Here is a 13,607-nt window from a genome sequence, read left to right on the forward strand (position 1 = left end):
GTCATTGGCTGTCCTGGCTGTCCTTCACACTTCCCGCCAATGGGGAGACGGCCCTTTGCAGCACCCGCCTCTCCTCCTTTGACACCTATTTGTCATTGGCTGTCCTGGCTGTCCTTCACACTTCCCCCCGTTTAAGCCAATGGGGAGACGGCCCTTTGCAGCACCCGCCTCTCCTTCTTTGCAGCAGAGAGAGAGAAAGGGAGAGAGCCTCAGACAGGAGGGTTAGCCTAAATGCTAGCGTGCTTCATTAGACCTAGTTTGGCTATTAAGTTATTATTTTGCCATGTTCACACTGACTTCAATCTTAGCTATTGTTGGGAAGACCCGTGTGGTGTCACAAAATGTTGCCACCACTTATATAAAAAACATTAGAGCGTTTAGTAGTCTCGCGTCACCAGACTGTTGCCTCCCACAATTTACAAATGTTTCCGACATACAGTCTGGGACTCGGAAGCTCTGATCATGTGTAAGGGGAAAGCGGATGCCCCTCCCCTACCCACGTCCGTTTCAGCATTGTGCAGTGGCGCAAATGAGTCCGACTGGAATCAACGAATCTCATAAATATCGTTTATGTCTACTAGTGTCTTCTTTCACAGTTTTTTCGGCGTTAATTCCATGATACCTTTCTCAGTTTTCTGTGATAAACAATCCTCGCACAAATAACATGAATCTACCGCTCCTATGACTATGCTTCCGCCTCCGACGCGAGACTAAGCGTTTAGCGTCGCAGATTGTGTGACGCTAAATGTTGCCAGGTTTGGCGAGATAAACAAGCAATCCAAAAAACAAGTAATCAGGTCTATGAAAAGATTGGGGCAAAAAAAGCCTGCCGCAAGCGGCTATATTATGACTTTAGTCATTTCTTGTTTTATTGGACACTGTTGGTCCTGAGTACGATTTTCTTTTCATGTGCAAGCATGTAAATGACAAATAAAAGGAACCTTGAACCTTGATTTACAAAGACGATCATTGAGAATAAGCACATACCTGACTCCTGTTGGTCCTGGAGAGAGGGAGGAGGAGAGGGAGGAAACTAAAAAAAAACAAAGACATGAAAAAATGTGTTATCATTACCCTCATTACCAGCTCCTTTAGCACTTGTAGGACGGCATACTTTTAAAGTGAGAAAGTGAGTCACACTCAACACTGAACACGAGGGGTGCCTTCTGTGAAATATTTTCTCCAGGCATTACCCAACGCTATTAATCTCATTTAGACAGAATCCTCAGAATGCGCATGCGTGAGCGTCTACACCCACGCCGGTAGAGCTCTCGCCTCTCGCTAAAGATCTTAACATTTTAACACTTTTAAACCAGTTTTTAAGCTACATTTAATCAGATTGTGATAGATTGATGTGTCTACTTCACATACAGTTGCACATTTGAATCATCGGACGCTCAGAGCGCTCGTAATCACAAAAAGCCGGTCGCTGTCACCACCGCCGCTGTCACATAGCTTGGAGGAAAACAGCGGGGCCCAAACTGGGCTTGTGGCTATCATGCTACCACTCACCTCTGCTCCGGACTGTGAAAGTTGTATCCGACAGGAAAAAAGGATTAAGGAGTTGGAGGTTCGTATCCTGCTCCTGCATACGATCCGGGAGGACGAGGAGTATCTGGACTCCCTGGCTGATACAGCTACAGGCTGTGTCTCCGGTGTCCTAGAGGACTCCGTGGCTGGCTGTCAACCGGTCCCGCTGGAGGAGCCTCCGATCATGGATCCATTGTTCGATGGTGTCCTCAACGAGGAGGTATGGCCCGTACTAGGTGCCAAACCCAAACGGTCCGTTTCCAGCACGGCCGCTACTTGGATTCCAGTGCGCCGAGACAGGAGGAAACGCTGTAGGAATACGTTGCGAGCGACCTCTCCTCCTATCCCGCTGGGAAACAGCTTTGAGCTATTGGGAGCACTCCTGGAGGAGCATCAGTCCTCCCCCAGGGCTAAGAGAGCGAAAAGCTGGGGCAGTTCCATGCCTCCATCACCTGCCTCACCTGGGGATGTTGACCCCTCGCTTCTTCATCGCGAGGTGGTAGTCCCTAACCGTAGCTCCCGCTCCAGCCTGGGCATTCGAGCTGGAGATGTTGACCCCTCGCCCCGTCATCGCGAGGTGGTAGTCTCCGACCGCAGCTCCAACCTGGGCACCCGAGCTGGAGATGTCGACCCCTCGTTCCGTCATCGCGAGGTGGTAGTCTCTGGCCACTGCGTGCGCCCTGAAGCGCGCGCTGCTCCTGCTGTCCACCGTGCCTCCTGGCCATCATCCAGTGCTCAACGCACGCTGCCTCGGTCTGCTGTGGTATCCAAACCACGGCCACGGCCGGGCTTCTCTCACCTGATCTCAGCGGTGCCCACACCAGTGATCTCCGCTACGGATATCAGTCTACAGCCGTCATCCACAGCCCCGCCCCGCCGATCAACAAGAGCCACGGCCCCCCCACACAGTCCCGTCCTCTGTACATTCCATCCCCCTCACCTCCCACTGTGGTAATAATTGGGGACTCTATGGTCCGAAGCATTCGCATTTCCAACGCACTAACATACTGCTACCCAGGTGCAAATACAAAGTTTATCCTGGATAGACTCCCCACTATTTTGGTTTCCCTCCCATCCACAATCAATAACATTGTCCTTCACGTTGGTGTAAATGACCGACCCTCCGTTGAAACTAAGGCAAACTTTAAAAACATCCTTGATCTCCTCATTAGCTGTGGTAAACGTATCTTTATTTCTGGTCCCATTCCATTGCTGCGCAAAGGGGAGGCGCGTTTTGCCCGTCTACTGGACGTGCATTATTGGCTCCAGTCTGTCTGTTCCTCTTGCAATGTAAATTACATTCATAACTTTCATCTGTTTTGGGCTCGTCCAACCTTTTATGCTCGAGATGGGCTGCATCCGAGTATCTTAGGAAACAAATCACTTTCGTTTCACTTGCAACGCATACTGGACGCTCATGCTGCAAACTGACTGGTCCCACATTCAAATAGGTCCGAGTCAAACATGGTCCTCACTGGTCATTCCACACTCTGTTCCGCCATGATTCACACTCCCCACACAGCACCTGCCCCCTTGTGGCCAGGTGGTCTAACTGCTCATGTCTCACCCTCAGTAATTGATGACAAATGTGTCTTTGCCATTACAACCCCTTCCATTATACGCCTGCCTCGTCTTATTTCAAGGCCACAGGGGGTCACAGCGAGTAACCTAGTCTATATAAATACTGCTCCTAAAATGACGCACTCTGCTCTCATTAATAATGTAAATTGCATGGATTTGAAGACTGCACAAGAGCTGCAAGATTGTGATGGTGTGAAATTCATACATTTAAATATTAGGAGTATGGCGCCAAAGCTTGATTTTATTAATATTCTGATTAAGGGGAGCTCCCCCGATGTGTTTGTCCTGTCAGAGACATGGCTGACCGAGCTCACATTAGAATCAGATATTGCCATAAATGGCTATATCTTTTCAGAATAGATAGGAATTCAAGAGCTGGTGGGCTTGTAATTTTTGTCAGTGAACATTTAAATGCACATGTACTCGAGATGTCATCTATCCCAAAACAATTTGAATATATTATTTTAGACATTTGTCTGGGTGGTGATATCCACTGTACAGTTATCGGTACCTATCGCCCCCCTTCAGCGCCAGCTGTGGCCTTGGAGGATTTTGGGAAGATTTTGTCCAAATACGTGTCTTCGGAGGTTTTGATTTTGGGAGATTTTAATCTAAACTGGCTCTCTAGCAATTCTGCTCGGCTGAAACAGCTTTGCATAGATTTAAATTTATCCCAACTCATCCAGCATACCACCAGACCAAATATAAACAACCCCGCTAGATCTACTTTGATTGATCTAATTTTAACAAATAGACCAGCCAAGTACCCTTATAGTGGGGTGTTTGCCCAAGGTGTAAGTGACCACTGTCCTATAGTCTGCGTCAGAGTGGCTAAAGCTAATAAAACAAAGGGGCAGGTGATTAAAAAGCGTAATTTTAAAGTTTTTTCTGAACAGGGTTTTTTATATGATTTATTTTATTCTGACCTGTACAAGGTCAACTCGATTCAAGACCCAGAGCTAGCTTTTAGTCAATTTCTTAATATTTTTCATTTTTGAGAAACATGCACCTTATAAGAACTTCAGAGTTAAAAATCGCTCCAGTCCATGGTTTACAGCAGAACTCAAAATGGCCCTCCGCCACAGAGATGTGGCCTGGTCAAAGGCCAGAAGTTCTGGCATACCAGTAGACTGGTCATCATTTAAGACACTGAGAAACAAAGCCATCATTATGATTAGAAAGGCAAAATCAGATTTTTATTTATCCAGTTTTGCTATGACACAAGGTAACGCGGCCAGTTTTTGGAAGGTTGTGAAGTCCTTAAAAGCTAGGCCAGCCTCCTCTCTCCCGTCACAAATTAATAGCGAAAATGGGGTTGTTTTAAATAAACCAGACATTTGTGATGCTTTTAACAATCGTTTTATTTTAGCTGGTCATCTATTTGACAGACAGTCTGTCAATACTGCGCTGCCAGATCATGGTGGTGAATCATTCACTGATAACTCACTCGACCCGTCCCCCCATGTTTTACTTTTAGACCTATAACTCATTCTGAGGTTTTAAATGCACTTAGACAAATATGCACTAAAAAATCAAAGGGTGCAGATGATCTGAGCCCATATTTGCTGCACCTTAGTGCACGATTAATTGCTGCACCACTTGCACATATTTTTAATTTAACACTTACATCAGGTTTAATTCCCGCAATTTGGAAAGATGCACAGGTCATACCACTACACAAGGGTGGTGATCAATCAGACTTAAATAACTATCGGCCAATATCAAAATTGTGCTGTCTAGCCAAGATCCTAGAGTCACTAGTCAGTTCACAGCTACGTGCATTCCTAAACACACATAACATACTCCAATCTCAACAGTCAGGATTTAGACCAGGTCACAGCACTATGACAGCTGCAACTCTTGTCACAAACAATATAATAACCGGTCTGGATAATCATCAACACTGTGCAGCCATTTTTATAGATCTCTCCAAAACATTTGACACCGTGGATCATCCTATTTTATTACAAAAACTATCCTCCATTGGATTGGATGATCTATCTGTCAGATGGTTTTCTAATTATCTGACGGATAGAACACAAGCTGTGGTAGCTGATGGTTTTAAATCGAGTCCTCTATCTATTGGTAAAGGTGTCCCTCAGGGTTCAATTTTGGGGACCCTTTTGTTCACCCTCTATATTAATAATATTACACTCCCCTCCCCGCAATGGGATGTCCATTTGTATGCGGACGACACCATTTTATACAGCATTGGCCCAACGATTGAAACGGCCACTGCAAATTTGCAGACTGCCTTCAACAGTTTTCAAAGGGCTCTAATTCAACTTAAGCTTGTCCTGAACGCAAACAAAACAAAATGCATGGTATTTACCAGATCTCCAAACACAAATCCCTCTGCTGGTGTTTACACTCTTAAAGGTGAGCAAATTGAACTGGTCTCATCTTATAAATACTTGGGCATTTGGATAGATACTAAACTCTCATTTAAGATTCATGTGGAGAACCTAACGAAAAAACTAAGAGGGCAAATTGGTTTCCTCTACAGAAACAGATCCTGTTTTTCTCTTTCCAGCAGAAAAACTGTTATTCAATCTGTCATAATGTCTATGTTTGACTATGGTGATGTGCTATACATGCATGCTTCAATTTCTACACTTAAGCCTCTTGAAGCAGTCTACCACAGTGCCCTACGTTTTATCACTGGTGATGACTATCACACCCATCACTGTATTTTATATGATAAAGTGGGTTGGTCATCTCTCGCAGTACGCAGAGAACAACATTGTATTCTTTTTATTTATAAGGCCTTAAGTGGCAAGCTTCCTCTATACCTATCTTCACTCTTAGAACCAAAGGTTTCTGGACACTCAACACGTTCACAAAAACACATTAGATATACTAGTCCATGTAAGAAAAGTGAACAAGGAAAGACTGCCTTTGTGTATTATGCTCCACACAAATGGAACAAACTTCAGGACTCTCTGAAACTGGAGCGATTGGTCTCAATAGAGACATTTAGGGTACTTCTCGAGGACACATTTCATAGTAACTGCACCTGTTTCATGTAACACTGTTTATTTTGCATCTGTGATGATTGTAATATGTTTCAAATGTTTGTTATTGTTTTTCATTCTGTATGTATTTTTATGCTGTTATCAGGGCGTCCCTGAAAAAGAGAGCTTGCTCTCAGTGGGCTCCCCTGAATAAATAAAGGAAAGAAAGAAAGAGTGCTGACTGCGTGTATTCATTACCAGCTCTGCTACCACTTGGTGGACGGCATCCTTAATCCCCGGCTCGTGTTTCTCATAGAGGGCTCCTGTCACAGCAGTGCATTCTGGGAAAAGTAGATTCAGCTGGTCAGACAGACTGCAGTTTGATTGACTGATTGATTGATTGGATATGTTATTAGGCAGAATGTAAATAACAGCACAAGTACACTTAAAACACTTTGTCTAAAAGGTCCCTCCATAAAAGTCCTTGCGGTCTTGTTTCCATTGAGGTCCTTAGTATTCAATTCATAGACATATAAAGTAGCACCAACAGTTTAATATTATCACAAAAAATACAGACAAAAAAAAACACCATTTTTACAGAGATGTGAAAAGAAAAAAAAGAGAGTTGAGAGTCAAAGAAAGGGGGGGGGGGGGTCGTCTGTCAATGGGAGAAATGGTGCTACTTCTCCCTTTGGCCTCCTGAAAGGTGAATTTTCAGGGCTGTTTTAAATGAACCCAGCGAACTACATTTTGTTGAGGGATGGGGTTAGACTATTCCACACCCGGGTGGCAGTGCTGTAGAAGGAGAATTTACCCATGTTTGTTTTATGGGTGGTTTATGAGTTCATGAGTTTATGAGTTGATTCCTAGAACCATGACTATACGCTGTTCTATTCCACCACTCTCTTCTATTCTCCTCTCTGTTCTGCCATCTTAGAACTGAGAGGATGTAATTTGGCACATCTGGCTTGTGGCGTGTTGTTTAAAACGGGCCCCTCCTGCAAACATTGAAAGCCAATCATAGTCAATCGGAATAGAATGTGAAAGATACATCTTGATCACTTCACTACAGGTGGAAATGGACGTAGCCTATTTGGGGAGTTGTGTAATGATGCAAGGAATGATTGATTGATTGAATACTTTATTAGACATAAATGCAAACAGCACGAGTACAGTCATACGAAAAAAAAAGTCCTAGTACATTGAGGTTCTATGTATTCCAAGGGAAAACACATGATTAATTAAGTATTAATTCAACTAAGCATGACCTGGTAGCTCTCCACCAAACAGACGAATGAGCGTCTCGCATGTCACAGACATGCACAGAGCAAGTTCTGTCAGGGAACACAGTGTTGGTGGCCTACCATTGGACCACGTTAGCTCCATGTATACACATCCACTCACACTCATTTCATTCTCAGACCGCTCTATTTAAGCTGGAAGGTTGCACTTCTCATTCTGCTTGCTTTTACTGCACACACACTGTTGCTGCTGCTGCACTGCTGTTCATTGTTGTTGCTAAAATTGCTGCTCACGCTCCACCACCCCAGCTACCACCTGTTGTTTTGTATCTGCTGTTTATGTACTACTATGGGGGGGATTCTGAGTCCCTGGTTGGGAAATGCGCTTTATCAGAGTACCTAAAAGCAGATCCAATTCATCGCCAAACCATAATAAATATATTGCTCATTTTATATTCAATAAATATATCTTATCCTTTATGTGTTGTCTTTATCTATGTATGTGTTGTCTTACAGAACTACGGATTACTATACAGACTGGCAGTCAAATGAAGTCGGGAGATCAGTCGGTTGGAAAGTGTGAAATAAAGTTTCTGAATGCACCTGAGGGCCAATACGTCATACTGCAGGGTGCTTAGGGCATGGGCACAAGGTCATCTGTATTTAAACTATATTGGTGTATCATATCTTTAATATTTAATGTTAATTGAAACAATACACACTGTGTACCTGCACAAAGTGGCAGCACAATGCGCACACGGCCATATCATTTTGCTTCAACTAAATCAATATAATGTAATAAATAGCTAGAATGATTAGGAAAAAAATGTCCTGCACTATGCAGGACAACAACAGTGTCTCACCGTGCTCCATCCTGCACTATGCAGGACAACAACAGTGTCTCACCGTGCTCCATCCTGCACTATGCAGGACAACAACAGTGTCTCACCGTGTCGCGTCCTGCACTATGCAGGACAACAACAGTGTCTCACGTGTCCCGTCCTGCACTATGCAGGACAACAACAGTGTCTCACCGTGTCCCGTCCTGCACTATGCAGGACAACAACAGTGTCTCACGTGTCCCGTCCTGCACTATGCAGGACAACAACAGTGTCTCACCGTGTCCCGTCCTGCACTATGCAGGACAACAACAGTGTCTCACTGTGTCCCGTCCTGCACTATGCAGGACAACAACAGTGTCTCACCGTGTCCCGTCCTGCACTATGCAGGACAACAGCAGTGTCTCACCGTGCTCCGTCCTGCACTATGCAGGACAACAACAGTGTCTCACCGTGCTCCGTCCTGCACTATCCAGGACAACAACAGTGTCTCAAATCATATCAAATGGGGTCCATGCAAGGGCACCGATACTGTGGGTGACTCGGGTCTAAAGCACCCAGGAGAAATTACGAGCATTTTTTTGTACCAAATTAACCAAATGAACCACATAAAACCGCCCAAAAAGGTAACAAACCTGGAAAATAACCACGCGTTACGCACCCAATAGCACGGACAGAAATTGGCGCCCCTGGGTCCATGACTGAATTGAGTTTGAGTTTACTTTTTTAACTCGGGTCCCAAAAGAGAAGTTTGGTGTCTCCCTGGGAACCAAACTTACAAAAGTATAATGTAAATAATTACTCATTTAAGCCCTCTCTCAAAAATAATGAAAAGTGAAACAAACTCAGTTCAACATAGTGTGAAGTATTAATGAAATACTTCACATGCAATAATAATAATAGAATTAATAATAGTAATAATAATAATAATAATAATAATAATAATAATAATAATACTAGAAATATTGTTCCTGAAGAAACAATGTGGGCTCGCTTTAAAGCCAAAAAACTGTAGTTATAAAAAGTACAAATTCAGTTGGACTCTGTATCTCTGTCTTTGTGTTGTGTGTGGGTGTAGACTTGCCTCCGGTTGATCAGATCGGGAGCACCTGTTATCATTCTCCTAATTGTCATCAGTTAAACACCTGCTTGAATAGCTGATAGTGTGTGTGTGTGTGTGTGTGTGTGTGTGTGTGTGTGTGTGTGTGTGTGTGTGTGTGTGTGTGTGTGTGTGTGTGTGTGTGTGTGTGTGTGTGTGTGTGTGTGTGTGAGAGAGAGAGAGAGAGAGAGAGAGAGAGAGAAGGTATGGGGTGTGGGGGTGGAGGGAGTTGTGTGGGGTTATGTTGACCAATACACACCATTAGTGTTAAATTGGAGCTTGAAATTTAAAAAAATATTGCCATCAAAGTTTCACCCATTTACACACCAATGGCGAAGGAAACCATGCAAGGCACCTGCTCATCGGGAGCAATTAGGGGTTCAGTGTCTTGCTCAAGGACACTTCTACACTAACTCTGGGGGAGCCCGGGATCGAACTGTGAGCCTCGCAGTTGCCATCCGGCCTTTTATTACGGTAATTTCCGGGTCGCGCGGCCCAATTATTAGTTACATTAATGTTTGGGCTGGGATGCTTCCCAGCAGTGGCCTCAGTGCGGCTGCAGAGTTCATGTGCAACCTAGGTGGTGGCCTATGCTCTACATATGCGCCTGTATGTTGCTCTAAACGTTGCTCTAAACTGCTGCTGCAGCGAGCCCACAATGACTAGGAAGATGCACTTTAGGGAAATTGCAAGTGTGGTTGCCCAGAAGCAATTTCTGGGTTTTGAATGAATTAAACTCTAAAACACATCACTTTACAAAATGCAAGCAAACGATTCCCAATGTGTCAATTTGACATAATGTCTTGTGTGGCAACCACACTAATAATACTAAGTAATGGGCATATCGTCCTAATTCTGCTCTGCATGCATTGTTTTGAGTTTTCCGTTGGATGCAGAGAATGGACTTGCAGAATCCAGCGTTCCATCTCAATTTGGTGTTTATCCCATTTTTCAAGTTCTTGGTTTGCAAGTGGACATACAAGTGGACATACAAGTTACATCAAGCATTGAATTTTAACAAGGACAAAAAAAGCTCACCTGGTCGTGCATCCGTTTCATCTGAAGTCCAGTTGTCAACAGCATCCTGTTGAACACTCTCTGAAATTATGAAATATAACAAAAAGAAATGCAATGTACAGTAAGCAAATAAAATACTTGAAGCATCCACAATCATAGATATAAATACAGCATAACTGTATGTGATTCATGCTTCTGAGGACAAGAAGACTGCAATTAGAAGGGACATCCTGGTAGTACCTTGGCGTTCACATTTCCGAGAACTTGAAGTGGACCACTAACACTGTAACATCTTAAAGAAGTGGACCACTAACACTGCTAACATCTTAATGAAGGCCCCTCAGGAGGCTGAGGCAGGCTGGTCCCAATACCTCATCAGTGCTGGAGGCTTTCTACAGGTGTGTGGTGGAGAGTACTCTCACACTCTCCATCACCACCTGGTATGGGAACTGCTCTGCTGCTGACAAGAAGGTGCTGCAGAGGGTGGTGAGAACCACCCAGAAGATCCCACAGCAGTGTTCCTTCCATTGAGGACATCTACGTCAGCAGGTGCAGGAGCAGTGCGGCCCGCATTATGGAGGACCCCACTCACCCGGCCCATAAACTGTTTGACCGCTCGGGCAAGAGGCTGTGGTCCATCAAAGCTAGAACTGAAAGGCTTAAATGCAGCTTCTACTCAGGGGTTGCTGATGAACTCTAAGCCCCAATAAATGCACGTTGGCTGTTCTGCCTTGCTGTGCTGTTATACTCTATGTCATGCTGCCAGGTTATCTCGTTTTGATAAATGCTGGATGCTACCTTTGTTATAATACTGCTCAGTTTGAATTCACTGCACTTTAGGATTTTATGCTTATTCTTTATGTATTGATAGTTATTAGCCACTTGCTGAAAGCTGGCAGCTCTACAGACAGCACTAGTCCTAGTCCGACACCCAAGTGACACCTAAGTGTCATTGGCTGTCCTGGCTGTCCTTCACACTTCCCGCCAATGGGGAGACGGCCCTTTGCAGCACCCGCCTCTCCTCCTTTGACACCTATTTGTCATTGGCTGTCCTGGCTGTCCTTCACACTTCCCCCCGTTTAAGCCAATGGGGAGACGGCCCTTTGCAGCACCCGCCTCTCCTTCTTTGCAGCAGAGAGAGAGAAAGGGAGAGAGCCTCAGACAGGAGGGTTAGCCTAAATGCTAGCGTGCTTCATTAGACCTAGTTTGGCTATTAAGTTATTATTTGGCCATGTTCAATCTTAGCTATTGTTGGGAAGATCCGTGTGGTGTCACAAAATGTTACCACCACTTATATAAAAAACATTAGAGCGTTTAGCGTCGCAGATTGTGTGACGCTAAATGTTGCCAGGTTTGGCGAGAGAAACAAGCAATCCAAAAAACAAGTAATCAGGTCTATGAAAAGATTGGGGCAAAAGAAGCCTGCCGCAAGCGGCTATATTATGACTTTAGTCATTTCTTGTTTTATTGGACACTGTTGGTCCTGAGTACGATTTTCTTTTCATGTGCAAGCATGTAAATGACAAATAAAAGGAACCTTGAACCTTGATTTACAAAGACGATCATTGAGAATAAGCACATACCTGACTCCTGTTGGTCCTGGAGAGAGGGAGGAGGAGAGGGAGGAAACTAAAAGAAAACAAAGACATGAAAAAATGTGTTATCATTACCCTCATTACCAGCTCCTTTAGCACTTGTAGGACGGCATACTTTTAAAGTGAGAAAGTGAGTGCTGACTGCGTGTATTCATTACCAGCTCTGCTACCACTTGGTGGACGGCATCCTTAATCCCCTGCTCGTGTTTCTCATAGAGGGCTCCTGTCACATCAGTGCATTCTGGGAACAGTACATTCAGCTGGTCAGACAGACTGCAGTTTGATTGATTGATTGATTGATTGATTGATTGAATATTGATTGATTGATTGATTGATTGACTGGATATGTTTTTAGGCAGAATGTAAATAACAGCACAAGTACACTTTAAACACTTTGTCTAAAAAGTCCATCCAAAAAAGTCCTTGCGGTCTGGTTTCCATTGAGGTTCTTGGTATTCAATTCATAGACATATAAAGTAGCACCAACAGTTTAATATTATCACAAAAAATACAGACAAAAAAACCCACCATTTTTACAGAGTTGGGAAAAGAAAAAAAAATCGATTCATGTGTTGTCTGACAGAGCTATGGATTACTATACAGACTGGCAATCAAATGAAATCGGGAGATCAGTCGGTTGGAAAGTGTGAAATAAAGTTTCTGAATGCACCTGAGAGCCAACACGTCATACTGCAGGGTGCTTAGGGCATGGGCACAAGGTCATCTGTATTTAAACTATATTGGTGTATCATATCTTTAATATGTAATGTTAATTGAAACAATACACGCTGTGTACCTGCACCAAGCGGCAGCACACACACGGCCATATCATTTTGCTTCAACTAAATCAATATAATGTAATAAATAGCTAGAATGATTAGGAAAAAAATGGAAGCCTGTAATTTCTGTTCGAGTAGCCTACATGGGCTACTCACCACACGAGCCTTGCGCACAATGTTATTAAACGTTTCTTCATCATCATCATCATCATCCGCCAACCAGAGAGCTCTACCTCCTCTCCGCCAGCTGGCTACTATCCGACGGTCGAAAGACTTTCAACGCTTCCCTACAACTTCCAACCCGGCATGACAGTGTACCCATACCCATCTTTTTTTTAAATTAAATTTAGGCTCAAAGTTACCTATAGTTAACCTTTAATTAGTATTTGCACAATTATTTGCTTGAAGTCGCGCTGGTAAGCAGCCTATTGAAATGAATGGACAGGGATTGAACATTGTTCCTCTCGTTCATATATGTCTCAATGAAATAAATAAACTCATCAAAGACACCGCACAATGAGTGTGATTTGTTTTCCAACTTTCAAGTTCACGCTGCTTCTATAACATACATTCTTCTCAAATGCTATTTCTACTGAGCATATTTGCTTTCAGTGAGCCCGCAAAGTTTTCTCAACGAACTGCTGTTCCAACTTTTATACTCCATTATATTCTCTTATATTCTATTCATCTATTGTGTTCAGTGTCATGTCATTTTTCTCCCGTTGGTGATCAGTTCACCAGTGTCTGCAGTTTGCAGGTCTAAAACTATTCAACTTTCCATCCAAGTGATGGTTGTTGCATGGCGGCCTTCTCACCTGGAAACAGAGGTCTTTTATCTGGTTCTTGGTGCCAGCACCTCTCCGTGAGCTTCACCAGGTCCTCCAGCCCCGTGGCCTGCTCTGGGTCAACCTCTTCCAGGGACGGCCTTTGTCCCCTCGGGACCAGAAACTCTATGATGGCGGGGTTGGCATC

At 43.9% G+C, this 13,607-nt stretch overlaps 1 long non-coding RNA gene across 1 annotated transcript; it reads right to left on the minus strand.

Annotated features, from left to right (window-relative positions):
* Positions 1-987: 987 nt before the first annotated feature.
* Positions 988-13,601, minus strand: LOC311061168. Its single transcript, XR_014602377.1, has 3 exons — positions 13,451-13,601; positions 6,324-6,406; positions 988-1,033 (listed from the first exon to the last, which is right to left on the minus strand). It is a non-coding gene; the product is annotated as an uncharacterized lncRNA (long non-coding RNA).
* Positions 13,602-13,607: the final 6 nt, after the last annotated feature.

This window comes from Gymnoscopelus microlampas (assembly GCF_963454915.1).
Source record: "Gymnoscopelus microlampas genome assembly, chromosome: 1".
Lineage (NCBI taxonomy): Eukaryota > Metazoa > Chordata > Actinopteri > Myctophiformes > Myctophidae > Gymnoscopelus > Gymnoscopelus microlampas.